Source organism: Canis lupus, chromosome 2, assembly GCF_048164855.1.
Source record: "Canis lupus baileyi chromosome 2, mCanLup2.hap1, whole genome shotgun sequence".
Lineage (NCBI taxonomy): Eukaryota > Metazoa > Chordata > Mammalia > Carnivora > Canidae > Canis > Canis lupus.
The window spans coordinates 18,875,576-18,891,938 of NC_132839.1; the positions used below are offsets into that span (position 1 = coordinate 18,875,576).

The 16,363-nt window shown below is 37.6% G+C and overlaps 1 long non-coding RNA gene across 3 annotated transcripts in view; it reads right to left on the minus strand.

Moving 5' to 3' along the window:
- Nucleotides 1–16,363, minus strand: part of LOC140613319 (uncharacterized) — a 128,103-nt gene that overhangs the window by 70,861 nt on the left and 40,879 nt on the right. The window lies entirely within an intron of this gene.

The following is a 16,363-nucleotide window of genomic DNA, read 5'->3' on the forward strand; positions in this document are numbered from 1 at the left end:
AGTCACAGAGAGAGAGAGAGAGAGGCACAGAGACACAGGCAGAGGGAGAAGCAGGCTCCATGCACCGGGAGCCCGATGTGGGATTCGATCCCGGGTCTCCAGGATCGTGCCCTGGGCCAAAGGCAGGCGCCAAACCGCTGTGCCACCCAGGGATCCCTCTCTACTGGTTTTTTTTTTTTTTTTTTTAATTTTTTTATTTATGATAGAGAGAGAGAGAGGCAGAGACACAGGCAGAGGGAGAAGCAGGCCCCATGCCGGGAGCCCGACGTGGGACTCGATCCAGGGACTCCAGGATCGCGCCCTGGGCCAAAGGCAGGTGCCAAACCGCTGAGCCACCCAGGGATCCCTCTCTACTGGTTTTTAAAAAAGATTCTATTTATCTGAAAGAGAGAGAACAGGCATGAGCAGGGGGAGAGGTAGAAGGAGAAGCACACTCGCTGCTGGGCTGGGAGCCCAAGGCAGAGTCCAGCCCAGGATGCTGGGATCACAACCTGAGCTGAAGACAGATGCTTAACTGACTGAGCCACCCAGGCACCCCTCTTTGATGTTTGTGGGTTTTTTTAAGATTGATCTATTTGAGGGGATCCCTGGGTGGCTCAGCGGTTTAGCACCTGCCTTTGGCCCAGGGCGCGATCCTGGAGTCCCTGGATCAAGTCCCACGTCGGGCTCCCGGCATGGGGCCTGCTTCTCCCTCTGCCTGCCTGTCTCTCTCTCTCTCTCTCTCTCATGAATAAATAAATAAATCATAAAAAAAAAAAAAGTTTTATCTATTTGAGAGAGAGAGAGAGCAGAGCTAGCGTACTCACCCACATGACCCTGGGGAGGGGGGGTGGGGAAGGGGTAGAGGGAGATGCAGATAGTCCTAAGCAGACTCCACACCTTCAGGGCTCAGTTTCACAAACCTGAGATCAGAACTTGAGCCAAAACCAAAAGTCTGACGCTCAACCAACTGCACCACCCAGGTGCCCCTCTTTTTTTTTTTTTTTTTTTTTAAAGATTATTTATTTATTTATTCATGAGAGACACAGAAGGAGAGAGAGGCAGAGACACAGGCAGAGGGAGAAGCAGGCTCCATGCAGGGAGCCTGACGTGGGACTCGATCCCAGGTCTCCAGGATCACGCCCCGGGCCAAAGGCTGCTCTAAACCGCTGAGCCACCAGGACTGCCCCCCAGGTGCCCCTCTTAAAGAGTTTTTGATCGAGATAAGAAGTAACATTATCGAGGACATATTGTGTGCCTGGAAGTATATATTGCCATTGATTTCCTGTATCTTTCATAGGTAAAGATTTAGGTCTCTGATATCACCTATGACTTTAAATAAAATATTTAAGTCTCAGAAGATTTTTTTTAAAAAGATTTATTTACTTGAGAGAGAAAGAGCACAAGCAGGGGGGAGGGGCAAAGGGAGAGGGAGAAGTAGACTCCTCTCTGAGCAGGGAGTAGGACATAGGGCTCGACCCAGGCACCCTGAGATCATGACTTGAGCCAAGGGCAGACACTTAACCAACTGAGCCACCCCGGAGACCAGAAGACTTTTTTAAAAATCTGTGACAGACAATATAAGTATCTACTTTGTTAGAAGGGCACACATGCTCCTTGCCATTCTCCTCACTTTTTTCTCTTTGTATCTGTTAAATTCTGTCATCTGTATCTTTCCTTTCTTACCTTATTGGGACTGATAACATTTATATATCCCAACTATTCTGGGGTTTGTCTAAGATTTAACACTGATAAAAAATAAACATTGGCATTACTAAGACTATATGAATATTTTTCATGGCAGAGAATGTAGTATAGTTATGATTACATGTCTCCAGGCCCACTAAACCACTGGGCCACCAGGGCTGCCGCTTATTAGGACTTTCTAAAAAATTTTTTTTTTGTTCTGGGACACCTGGGTGGCTCAATAGTTGAGCCTTTGGCTCGGGGCGTGAGATCCTTGGGTCTGGGGATCGAGTCCCAAATTGGGCTCTCTGTGAGGAGCCTGCTTCTCCCTCTGCCCATGTCTCTGTCTCTCTCTGTGTCTCTCATAAATAAGTAAAATCTTTAAAAAAATTTTTTTCTGTTCCCTGAATTATTTGTATTTTCTTATGCCATGATTATATGTATTTCCTGATGCATTTAATTTATTTTGCAGGTTTTTCAAATGTCTAGGGATCTTGGTTGTGTTTTTATATTTAGAAAGGGGCATCAATTTAGGATACATATGCTTCTGGGTAAATTCCAGAATAATTTTATTTTAGGGCATCAACAACCCCTTGTGCTACTAGGTTGCCATAGGTTGGTTCCCCCAGTGTTTTCAGTGACTCTGGATGAAAATCTTGTGTTTTTGTTTTGAATTGGGGCAAAAAGCTAATTATCAGATGTTTTGAACTAGGGGGCCAGGAGGAGGGACAGGGGAGAACATGGTCCCCTGTGGCTCAGTATTCTCTCTAGCACCTTTAATTTACATGGATGTGTTCATTTCACTTCTCACATTACCATCTCTTAATCTCTCAGTTTCTGAGAACAGATGTTATCTAGGTACTGCAATTAGGCAGCTTTCTGCATTTTGCTAGGACAGTGTCAAAAAATACAGATCCCGTGATCCCTGGGTGGCGCAGCGGTTTGGCGCCTGCCTTTGGCCCAGGGCGCGATCCTGGAGACCTGGGATCGAATCCCACGTTGGGCTCCTGGTGCATGGAGCCTGCTTCTCCCTCTGCCTATGTCTCTGCCCCTCCCCCCCGTGACTATCATAAAAATAAAAAAAAATTAAAAAAAAAAAAAAAACTACAGATCCCTGGATTCTACTGAGGGATCCTGATTCAGCACCTCTAGGATGGGTCTAAATATCTGTATTTCCTTTTCTAATACCTTCCCTGGCTCATGTACACAACCAGTATGGGGCACCACCAAGAAGTTACCAGTGACATGGGGAAGAAGTAACTTTACAAGACAAAGCAGAGGTAGGAGCCTCATGACTTGGCAAATGCCTGGATATGGGGAGAAGAAAGAGGATGGAATAAACAATAACTAGGTTTTAACCCTGAGTGACTCCAAAAATGATAGTGAAATTAGCATAAAAAGGAAACTGATAAAGAGTACTTCCTTCTTGATTTCTTCTTCCAGATACTGTACTAAATGCCAACTCTATAAATATTACTAAAGAGCTCCTTATGTAGAAAAATTACCAGTAAGAATGATGTTAGAGTACAATAAAATAATAAATAAATAGATATATAAATACATTCTTAGACTGGAGAACTAGTATTAATATGCACAAGCTAAACAATCTATCCACTTTTGACCATTTATGAAGGTATTAAAAAATATGCATAGAAAAAACATGCATAGAGCATTCCAAAACCAAATGTGAGTTACTATTAGCAGAGAATTCCTGGTCTTTCAGACAAGTGTCTTAATTTTCCAAGTGTAAAAGAGCAAAATTCAAATATACAATACCTCTTATGCTTAACAAATCTGAAGACAAAAGTGGAGAAAAAAACGCCTTGCAATAACATCTACAACTCTTTGTACAGTTTATATTCTTACTAAAATATTGCTGTTCACACAGTTCAATTTCCATGAATAGTACAGCCTGATGACTCATTTGGTACATTTAGAGTCTAATGAGGACTTTTATTTTTTATTTTTTAATTTTTATTTATTTATGATAGTCACACATAGAGAGAGAGAGAGGCAGAGACACAGGCAGAGGGAGAAGCAGGCTCCATGCACCAGGAGCCCGATGTGGGACTTGATCCTCGGTCTCCAGGATCACGCCCTGGGCCAAAGGCAGGCGCTAAACCGCTGTGCCACCCAGGGATCCCTAATGAGGACTTTTAAATCTGTGATGACCAATACTACCTCCTTCACATTAAGACACCTATTTGGGAGGGAAATAGTTCTATGAAAACACTGACTTTTTCTTTCTTAAAATTAAGGTATAATTTATATACAGTAATTTTTAGACTTTTTAGTGCAAAATTCTGTAAATTTTGACACTTAAGTCATATAACCACAATCAGATAAAATAATTTAATCACTCCTCAAATTCCCTTCATACTCATTTGAAGTCAGAGCCTAATCTTCCCCAAACCTCTGGCAATGACTGATCTGTTAATCCTTTCTATTTATTTTTCCCTCTTTCAGATTGCCATATAAATGTTATCAGGGAGTATGTAGCCTTTTGAATTTGGCTTTTTTCATTTAGCATAATGCATATAAGATTTATCTATTTTCTTGCATGTATCATGAGTTTTTTCCTTTTCATTGCTCATAATATTCTATTGTATGGAGGTATCCAATTACTGATGTTTAATCATTTACTAGTAACTTTATTTTGTAGAGGATGGATTCATGACTATTAAATTATGCTATTTATCAAGAAGGAAAATTTAGATAAATTCTCTTTTGCCTTGCAATTCCTTAGTATTCAACTATATAATAGGTATACCTATTTCAAAAACTGTATTTTTTATATAACTGAAAAAAGTTATTTTATATTTATATAAAATTTATATCTATTCTATCTGTATTTGTATTATTTGTTGGCATGCATTTGAACCATGTGTTATAATTTGAAGGTTTTTTTTTTTTTTTTTTTTTTTTTACCTAGAGTGGTAATAACAGCATATACTACTAATATTGCTGATAACACCAGATAATGTTTTGCTTAAACTTCTGAACGTAAATGCTATATGAATGCCCTAAGCAACCAAGATCGCTGAAATGGCTCACTTCCCATTGCAACCTTCTTAAACTTTAGCTCATGGAGGCAACAGGTGGGTTAGCAAATAGCTAACAGAAGGACAACTGTTGTCCTTCAGGATCAGTGCCAATGGAAAAAAGTGACCTGAAATACAGATCTCAGGCCTGACAAGATGAAAATCTAATGCCACAGCTGTTGTCTCTCACAACTGTCACTCATCATGGTTTTTTTTTTAATGTTTTTTATTTGAAGTATAGTTGACATACACCATTATATTAATTTCAGGGGTATAGCATAATGATACAATATTTATGTATCTTTTAAGATGATCACTATAATAAGTCTAGTTACCATAATTATGTAAGTTTTTTTTCTTATGATGAAAACTTGCTGGATCTTTTCAGCATTTTTCAAATATGCAACACATTATGGACTATAGTCACCATGCTGTGCATTACATCCCCATGACTTATTTATAACTGGAAGTTGATAACTCATCATCCCCTGGGATGATGAACCCATTTTGTTCATACCCTTCCCAATCTGTTTTCTGTATGAAGTTTATTTTGGTTTTCTGCTTTTTTATGTTCCAGATATAGGTGAAATCATAATGTACAGGTCTTTGTTTGACTTATTTCACTTAGCATGATACATTCAAGGTCCATCCATGTTGTCACAAATGGCCAAATTTCACTTTTTTAATGACAGTATTCCACTGTATATATGTATACCACATCCTCTTTTTCCATTAATCCACTGAAACACAATGAGGTTGTTTCTATATACTGACAATTGCAAATAATGCTGCAATGAACATAGGGGTGCAGACATTTTATTAAATTGGTGTTTTTGTTCTTTAGATAAATACCCAGAATTGGAATTACTCAATCATATGGTAGTTCTACTTTTAGTATTTCAAGGAACCTCCATATTGTATTCCATAATGACTGTAACAATTTACATTTCCATCAAGAGTTCACAAAGGTTCCCGTTTTTTACATCTGAACACATTTTAAAACTGCATTTTTTACTGCGTGCACCCCCAATTTTATGTATACGATCTTTTTATTTCGTATATCCCTTAAGTAATTATTGTGGTTATGGTTATTTTTTTACTATTTTCTTTTAACCTTCATACTAGCTTTATAAATGATTAATCTAGTATCTTTTCAATATATTTGCCTTTATCAGTGAGATTTTTACTTTCATACTTTTCTTGTTGCAGATGAGTACCCTATCCTTTCAGCTTAAAGAATTCCCTTTAACATTTCTATTTATGCTTGTTTACTGGTGATGAACTCCTTTAGCTTTTGTTTGTCTGAAAAACTCTTTATCTCCCTTTCAGTTCTAAATGATAACCTTGCTGGGTAAAGTATTCTTGGTTGGAATTTATTCCTTTCAGCACCTGAATATATTATGCCACTCCTTTCGGGCCTAAAAAGTATCTAGTGAGAAATTTGCTGACAGCCTTAAGGGGAGAGAAGGGATTCCCTTGTATACAACAAGTTATTTTTCTCTTACAGCTTTTAATCACTCATCACGTTTTAATTTCATAGTTTTGATTTAGTCTTTTCTAAATACAGCACTAGATAAATACAGAACAAGATAACAAGAGTCCCCAGCAAAGAAGCCAGATTGGTATTAGCACCACCCCCCTTTTCACCACCTCCCCAGCCCCTTGGGCTTTATTTTTTTGTGATGATGGCTTCTCTAGGACACTACTTTATGTTCAGGAAGGTCAGAGCTTCTGCACTAGCTCATAAGCTTAACAAAAATCATTGAGTTTTGATTTCATGGTGACTTCTTAAGCTTTCTTATCATGCTAACCAGGATGCTTTCACCAGACATACTGAATTGTAACACATAGTGCAGTTGGGTCTAAAGAAAAATATCGGGTTTTTCAATGGTGTGCCCTAAGACACTCACCCTTTTCTAAGATTTTTAATTTAAAAAAATATTTTCAGCCATGAGTTACATTCTTTTTCTTATGAAGCCATCTTTTAACCCTCTCCATCTATTCACGTTCTCTCTCAAAAATAAATAACATCTTTGAAAACATAAACCCTCTATTGAATTATATATAATAAAATACACCCATTCTAAGTGTACAATCTTAACAAATGTATACTTAGTGCATATTCCAACACTACAAGATATAGAGCACCCTGCCCCAACCAAAGCCTCCCTAATTTTTCAGTCCATTCTGCCTCCACTCTCAACCTCAGGCAACTGATCTGCCTTCTATCATGATAGATTGTTGTACTTTTTCAAGAATATTCTATAAAGAGTGTATTCTTTTTTTTTTTTTTTTTTAAAGAGTGTATTCTTTTGGGGTCTGGTACTTAATGTAAACTTTTTGAGGTTCATCAGTGTTATATGTATCTATAATTAGTTCTCCCCCTTACACCCCCCCCCCATACTATTCCATTTTTTTGATACAACATCATCTGTTTATCCATTTGCTTGTTGACGGACATTTACATAGTATCCAGTTAGGGGTTGTTATGAGTAAAGCTGCCATGGATGATTGTGAATAGGTTTTTGTGCACTATTCATTTCTCCTGGGAAAATATCTAAAAGCAAATGCCTAGGTTGTATGATTAGCTTTCAAAAAATTACAAGCTACTTTCCAGAATGGTTGTATCATCTTCAATTCCCACTAGTAATACATCTGACCCTTGAATAATATGGGGAGTTAAAAGCTCCAACCCCCAATGCAGTTGAAAATCTGATTATGGGATCCCTGGGTGGCGCAGCGGTTTAGCGCCTGCCTTTGGCTCAGGGCGCGATCCTGGAGACCCGGGATCGAATCCCACATCGGGCTCCCGGTGCATGGAACCTGCTTCTCCCTCTGCCTATGTCTCTGCCTCTTCTCTCTCTCTCTCTCTCTCTCTCTCTCTCTGTGACTATCATAAATTAAAAAAATAAAATAAAAATTAAAAAAAAAAAAAAAAAAAGAAAATCTGATTATAACCTTTGGCTCCCCCTCCAAAACTTTACTAGTAACCTATGGTCTACCAGAATCCTTACCAATAACATAAATAGTCAATTAATACCTATTTTTATATATATTATATACTGAACTCTTACATTAAACTAGAGAAAAGAAACTATTAAGAAAATCATAAGGAAGAGAAACTATATGTATAATACTATACTTACTGAAAAAAAATCCACGAGTGGACTCACATAGTTCAAATCTATGCTGTTCAAGGGTCCACTGTATAATACATTCATTGGGAATAAGTGCTACAGAGAAGTTTAAAAAAAAATGGCAAGCAGATATTATGTTGCTACTTAAGAAGATAATAAGAAAAGGTTTCCTAGAAAAGAAAACATTTGAGCCGAAGTCTGAAGGAAGTAAAGGAAAATCCCGTGAGAATATCTAGGGGAACAGAATTCAGAAGGCAAAAAGAATAGCACATGCAAAAGGGTATTCCTTGGTGTGTCTGAAGAATATCAAAGAGGCCAAGGTATCTGCAATTGAGTGAGAGAAGGAAAATAGGAAAAGAGGTCACTCATATAGGGCCTTAGAGGCCAATGAACTTTGGAATGAATGAAATGGGAAGTCACTGAAGGATTTTGAGCATTAAAGGGACACAGTTTGGGGATCCCTGGGTGGCTCAGCGGTTCAGCACCTGCCTTCGGCCCAGGGCGTGATCCTGGAGACTCAGGATCAAGTCTCATGTCGGGCTCCTTGCATGGAGCCTGCTTCTCCCTCTGCCTGTGTCTCTGCCTCTCTCTATTGTGAATACATAAATAAATAATCTTTAAAAAAAATAAAGTAAAGGGACACAATTTATCTTATCTTTTAGAATGATCACTTTGATGTGGAAATAAACTGTAGGAAGCAATCAGGAAAGTAGGTAGACCAGTTAGGATGTTACTATAATTGCCCAGATGGAAGACTAGATTAGTATTATAGTAGTAAAGCTGGAGAAAAGTGATGGCATTCTGGACCTACTCTAAAGGTAGAGCTGGCAATATTCTCAATGGATTGAAAGTGTCGTGATAAAAGAGGAGTCAAATCAACTTAGGTCAATCTAATTCTAAATCCTTATTTCCTTTAAGTACAGGAAAAAGAAGAAAAAGGGAGAAAAAAATGCAGTTTGTGTGGTTAAAAAATAGTAAGACACTAAGTTGAAACTCATGGTCAGTGGCAATACCAAACTATTTCAGCCACCCTAAAATATCTTCAATCTAAACAGCTCAATGTGTCTGCATGAAAAAATTTAGCATTATGGGGAAAATGTAATACATAGATTATAATGCCAATTTATGAACACTTTAGAATTTGGGGCATATAAAAATACTTCTCTCAAGGTCTGGAAAACAAAAATCACATCAATCCTATCAGATATGAGACGAACAACTATTCATCCTACCATTCCATAGGTTATAAACTTTAAGTCCAGATAAATATATGGCCCCTTTGGGCCAAATCTAATGCACTGGAGACTAGGATCAGTCTGCTGGTTCTAAGTCTGACTGAGATGAACTTTTTGATCGATTGCTGACGCCTACTCAGGACTGTCAATCTTTTCTGCCTATTTTCATTAAATACCTATACCTATACCTTTAATACCCAAGATATACATCTGGAAACACCAATAGATAACTAAAATATCCTACAAGGTGTTAGCAGATTTCACAGGGCCCACCAAATGAAAGCTCAATAAAGCATAAAGAACTTAGAAGAACCAATTTCTAAGAAAACTTGATTATCTTTATCAGCTACTCTAAGTATTTTGAAACATCTAATGCTGCTATAGCTGTGTAGACTTCCTTTCTGTATATTTTTTCAATAGCAAAATCTGTTCAAATATATGCGTATATTGCAGGTAGAGGGTTGAAAGAGATGGTTTCCAAATTTACAAAGAAAGAATATTTATAAACACATTTAAACAAGGCAGGTTTGGGAACTGTAGTTTTTACTTCTCTGATTCTAACCAAATGATAATTACATTTCCCCTAAAATAAAAAAGAGAGGGCTATAGAATTTAACTCTAGCAAAGCATTTGGGTTGTGTGGATTCTTTTATTACACTGTAAATATTTTGCATATGTCTAGAGCAAGCACCAGTAAAGAGGCCATATTGGTAACTCGTCACTCTTAAACACAACAGCTGTGTGTATTTGGAAAGATTAAGAACTAGATTGTTCAGTAATTCTGGGAGCCTGTTTACCAAACTCTAAGACGGCTAGCAAGACTCTTATTGTTTACTTGATATGACGTACTTGTTTTTCATTAAATATTAAATATTTAAGACTTCATAGTTTAAAATTTTTAAACAGAAAGCATTCTCCCTAATTTTGAGGAGAATTAAAGAAGAACTATTTCTAAGGCTGTAATTTTAATTCTTTAGAGTGACCAATAATATCCCACATACAATTTGATGCTTGATCATCTTTTTTAATCAATCATGACTCATTACATCTATACACACACATATTTTAGTATTAAAATTTATCTTCTTGATTATTCCCTGTAATTGTTCAGGAGGTACTATTTCTGTTTTATAGACAAAGTTATAAATATTCAAGTATCGTGCACAAGCTAAAAATCACATGAGAGTAGAATAAGTAGCAGAACATGATTAATTTTGTATTTACAGATCAGTGAGCCCCAAGCATATTTGTTTCTGGGCTGTTTTTCTGGTGAGATGTTTGCTGTGTTTCCTGATGGAGAGACTCCAAATGCACATTTTATACTAATATAAGTTGAAGGCAGAATAAATTGTTAGTGAGAATGATCACCTCTTCCAAATAAAATCCAAGATTCAAAAACAAACATAATTAAGATTGATATATTTCTGGAACATCAGAATAGATAGAGGAAACTGATAAAATAATAAACAAAGTAAAGTTTGTTAGTGACTTTTCTGATTTCTGTGGTTCACTGCATATCATGTTTATTTTGCTAAACAACTTTGGAAAACTTACTAACCAGCAGAAAAATGTAAATTATAGATCTGACTCATTGAAGTAACATAAATTAACATTACCCATGTAGTAAATTTTAATAAAAACCATTTTAAATTGGAACAGATAAGCCCATTTGGAAACTGCTGTCAATTATTCAACCAACAAGGACACTGAACATCTATTTTTAGTCCATCAGTGGTCTAGGCTGATGAAGAGATATGAGAGAGAAAATGAAATGTTCTTTGCTTTCAAAGGACTTATAATCTAGTTCTTAGTGACAATTTTGTTTCACAGTGGTAGATAAAAGCTTTAGGTGTACCTTGATATTCTTTTTTTTTATAATAAATTTATTTTTATTGGTGTTCAATTTACCAACATACAGAATAACACCCAGTGCTTAAGAGAACTAAAATCTGTCAGAATCACATGGTATGTACAATACCATGTACATACTGAAAATGTTTCCTGTAAACCGTGTCTTTATTGTGTTCAGTGAGTGAAGATTCTATATACCTGTTTGAAACACCTCAATGTGGAAGAAGCCTTGACCAATTAGGTGACCTCCGAGAACTCTTTACCTTCAGAAAAGAAAAATAATACTGGTTCTGCCTCCTGGTGCTGGCAAGAAACACATGAGATAATGAATATGCAAGTGCACATCGAAGATTTCCAAAGTATCAAAGAGCCAAGCATTTAAATGAAGCAATTAAGCTTTAGGAAAGAACTTAAAATTTACCCAGTCTAAACTTCTTTCTCTTGATTTTTTTTTTTTTTAAGATTTTATTTTTAAGGGCAGCCCGGGCGGCTCAGTGGTTTAGCACCGCCTTCAGCTCAGGGCCTGATCCTGGAGACCTGGGATCGAGTCCCACGTCGGGCTCCCTGTGTGAAGCCTGCTTCTCCCTCTGCCTGTGTCTCTGCCTCTGTGTGTGTGTGTGTGTGTGTGTGTCTCATGAATAAATAAATAAAAATCTTTAAAATTAAAAAAAAAGAAAAACAGTTAAAAAGAAAAAAGATTTTATTTTTAAGTAATCTCTACACCCAATGGGGGGCTCAAACTCACAAGTCACTTGCTCCACCGATTGAGCCGGCCAGGTGCCCATCTCTTGATGTTCTTTAGAAGGAAGAATGTCAATCATTTTTCTGGTGTCAAGTTTTTGATAATAATTACCTAAAGACTATTATTAGTCTATTATATTTCTTGTACATAATTCCTTTTTTTTTAAAGATTTTATTTACTTATTCATTTTAGAGAGAGAGAGTAAATGGGGGCAGTAGAGGCAGAGGGAGAGGGAGAGAATCTCAAGCAGACTCTGCACTCGCAGAGCCCCAGGTGGGGCTCTATCTCATAACCCTGAGACCACACCTGAGCAGAAATCAAGAGTCTAACACCTAACTGACTAGGCCATCCAGGCACCTCAGATTTCTTGTATGTAACTTTGACTCAAGGTCATTATACTGAGTATCAACAGCACTTCAATAATTATTTATTGAAGGTAAATAAAATTCAATTCAAATTCAAGGTACAATTTTCTGTGCCAGACACAGAAAGAAACCCAAAAATGTAAATATAATGGGGCACCTGAGAGGTTCAGTCAGTTAAGCGTCTGGCTTCAGCTCAGGTCATGATCTCAGGGTCCTGGGATAGAGCCCCACATTGGGCTCCCTACTCAGTGGGGAGCCTGCTTCTCCTTCTCCTGCTGCCATTCCTCTTGCTTGTGCTCTCTGGCTTGCACTCTCTCTGTCATAAAAATAATTAAATCTTGAAAAAAGAAAATAACCATAAGTATTAACCTAGATTTCATGTCTCGCTGCTTACTATTTAGAATAATTTCATAAATTCTATAAAGTTGCATTTGTATTGTTGAGATGTACGTGAAAGTGCAACTAAACTATACTTTCATCATTGATAATAGAATGTGATCTGTAAGGAAAATAGTTTTGAGTTTGCTCATTGTTTATATGCCATGAAAAAGCAATTTACTAAACATAGAGAAAAGTATTTTGGTGAAAATAGATATAAAAATAAAGTAGCCTGCATTAGTGAAATTATCTACTGAAGTCAAAATATGGGGAATAATTCAGTTTTAGGACCTTGAAGATGGGAGAATAGCTTTTTCTGATTCAGTTTAAAAATTGCATAATATAAAAGTTAATAACAATTGCGTAAAATTATGAGAGCCAAACAGGAATATCCATGGTTTTGCCTAAATATGCTCAACCGTCACCATTTTAAAAGATAACTGTCTTCAGATATTTCATATACCTAATACCCATAGCTTTAGAGTGCTTGCTGTAATAGCTAAAATAATGACAAATGAGGATTAGACTTCGAAGTAAAAATAAAGGGCAAAATACTTGTATTCATGTTTTCTTCCTTTCTATAATCTCATCAAAATGAGAGATAAGCTGTTTAAAAAGAACAAACTCATAAGAACGGAGAGCAGAAGAGAATACAAGAAAATTTTAGAAAGTAAACAGCAGACACAGGAGTATTAACTACCTATTAAACTTTAGAAAGCAACTGTGGGAAAAGTCAAGAAACTAATTTACAGTTCAGATTTCCTAAAGCCTCCAAATTTTTGGCAATGGGTACTTTTGGACTGTGAGGCTATCAGCAGGAGAGTGAGGGCAAAGTGTTTATAGGGAATAATTAGACACCTCCCCAGAACTCTTCCCCTAATCTGAATGATGGATCTATTATGCAGGTAGATAGATAATGGCAGGTTTATTCTAGAGAACGTCTTTGACAACAGGGTACTAGGCAAAATCAAAGCTAGGGGGGTAAAAAACAGTGGAATTCAAGTGACCTTTGACTTATGGAATTCTAAGAGCAACTATTTTGTCTTCCTGCACTTGGTTCCTGTAATGCCTGCTTCCAACCTCTACTCCTTAGGCCTAGGAATGGCGAAGTCACCTCTAGGGAGTGTGATTCTAGAAAACCTAAAAATCCTGACACCAGGGTTCTTTCAGTGAAACAGACCACCCAAAACACCAACCAAGAGCAAAGTCCCCCATCAACATACTACGCCTAGAGGTACCCAGAGCTCCCCATAGCTGTCTAATCCCTCCACTCTTAGAAAACCAAAGGTCATTGGGTATCTGAGGAGAGCCTCTGTGTGAACGACAAAGATGGAAACAAGGAGATAGAAGCCAACACTGAAGAGATGAACATAGGGGAGGGGAGAAAACAGAAATGCTATCTTTCATATCCCAAAGAGATGAGAGAGTATACTGTATCCACAGCATGAGAACAGCATGATTATCATCTATCTAAAGAGAACAAAAAAAGAGCTCCTAAAAATTCAAAATATGAGAGCAGACATTTTTTGAAAAAAATAATAAAAGGGCTGAAATATAGTTAAGTTGAGGGGTGCCTGGGTGGCTCAGTGAAGCACCTGACTCTTGGATTCAGCTGGAACAGCGTCAGGCTCCACAATCAGTATAGTCTGCTTGAGATTCTCTCTCTCTCTCTCCCTCTCCCTCTGCACCTCTCCCTTCTTGTGCACACATGCTTTCTCTAAAATAAATAAACACATCTTTAAAAAAAATAGTTGAGGGGCAGCCCTCGTGGCCCAGCAGTTTAACGCCACCTTCGCCCAGGGCGTGATCCTGCCCAGGATCAAGTCCCATGTCAGACTCCCTGGAGGGGCCTGCTTCTTCCTCTACCTATGTCTCTGCCTCTCTCTCTGTGTGTCTCTCATGAATAAATAAATAAAATCTTAAAAATAAAAAAATAATTGAGGAAATGTTTCTGTCACAGAGATCTCTCTTTCAGTAGAGCAAAAAAAGACAATGAGAGGATAACAAGACAGAAGATTTAGAAATCAGAGGACTAAAGGAACAGTCCAGGAGGCCCCATCTGAGTAACTGTAGAAAGGGAGACAAGAGGAAATGGATAAAAGAAAATTATCAAATAAGTAAATCAAGAACATTTTGCATTGAAAGATATGAGTTTCCAAATTAAAAGGGACTAAAAAGTGCCCAGAGCAAAGATTTCTGAATATTTCAGTGTTTTTTTTTTTGGGGGGGGGGGGCAGAGGGAAGGGTAATTTGGGGCCATATTTCTGGGTAATATGTTTATACTCCTTCTTGATTTTGCAGAATTAGGCATTTTTTGACCTCCTAACATGGGAGATGTGGATTTAGTGTTGTTTTGCCACTACCCCTTCATATCTATCACTCTTCTCATCCTCACATCCACATCCTATAATTATATTGTAGTTTTGCTTAAATCATATTCAATATTTACATTGTTGTGACAACGTAAACATAAAACTGTTCACAGCTGAGCCATGTAGTATTTTATAATTTTTCTTTCCTGTATAACCTTCTCTTTTTGTTTCTTTACTTGCAAAATAAGGAAGTTCATGGTTTGACCCATTTCAGATAGAGTCAACATTGTCTTTAAGAAACAGTCCCCTCCTCCAATCTGCTGTGCTTGCTTCTGAGTTACCCTCATTCTCAGGCAAACCCTTCGAGCAAGCAGGCTCTAAGCACCTCCAAACTGGCAGTGCAGAAAAACCTCAGCAGATAAAGGGGACCTTTTTCTCAACAACTCTACTAAGAGAATCAATCTCTTGCTCAAGAGGATGTGCTACTCTTCCTGTTCTCCTGAGTCACCACTTTAGCTAGGGGTGGAGTCAAGTTTTATCTGAGTCTCAGGGATTGAGAATAAGGCAGTCTCAGCAAACAAAACAGGCTGAGAACAATTTTAATGCATTTTACATCTTCTTCTGTAACTATATAACATAGTTCGAACTCAAAAAGTCCTAGAATTTTATAGGCTGGAAAGGACAAGAGTAAGTGATAACTCTGGGCTGAGGAAACATTATATAAATCAAGTTTTCAAGTTTAAAATTGTCCAGGGAATAATAGCATTATGATTTTAGATTAATTCAGAGATTTTGTACTGATATTCAAGTAGTAGAAATTAATAAAGTTAAGACAAAAGTGAATTTGTGGCATCTTTTAATTTCACAAATATGTTTTATTCTTGTTTTTAAGTAGGCTCCATGTTTAGCATGAGTCAGACACTCAACCAACTGAGCCACCCAGGGGCCCCACAAACATGTTTTTATTCCATTTAACTGATCTTTTAAATGTAGGATTTAATATAATTTTTGATGAGTACTATGACTTCCAGAACCTATTAAGTGAGGCAACCAGTGACTATATGAATTAGTATTTATACTACTCTACCCACTGTGTGAGATTTTAGCCAAACAATTTTGGTTTCTTTTCTTTTCTTCTTTTTTCTTTTTTCTTTTTTTTCCTTTTAGGAGCAGAGGGAGAGAGAATCTTAAGCAGGCTCCATGCCCAGTGTACCAGAGCCCAACCCAGGCTCACTCTCAGGACCCTGAGAGAGCATGACCTGAGCTGAAATCAAGAGTCCAACACTCAACCAACAGAGCCATCCAGTTTACCCACAATTTTGGTCATGCCTAAGGAGGCAAGACAATCATTTTCCCTTCTTTTTTTTTTATTTTTTTTTTAATTTTTATTTATTTATGATAGTCACAGAGAGAGAGAGAGAGAGAGGCAGAGACACAGGCAGAGGGAGAAGCAGGCTCCATGCACCGGGAGCCTGATGTGGGATTCGATCCCGGGTCTCCAGGATCGCGCCCTGGGCCAAAGGCAGGCGCCAAACTGCTGCGCTACCCAGGGATCCCCCCTTCTTTTTTGATAATAAATATCTTTTAGCCAATTAAAAGTCCTTAGCTGTATGTCAAATTTTTTGCACTACAATAGG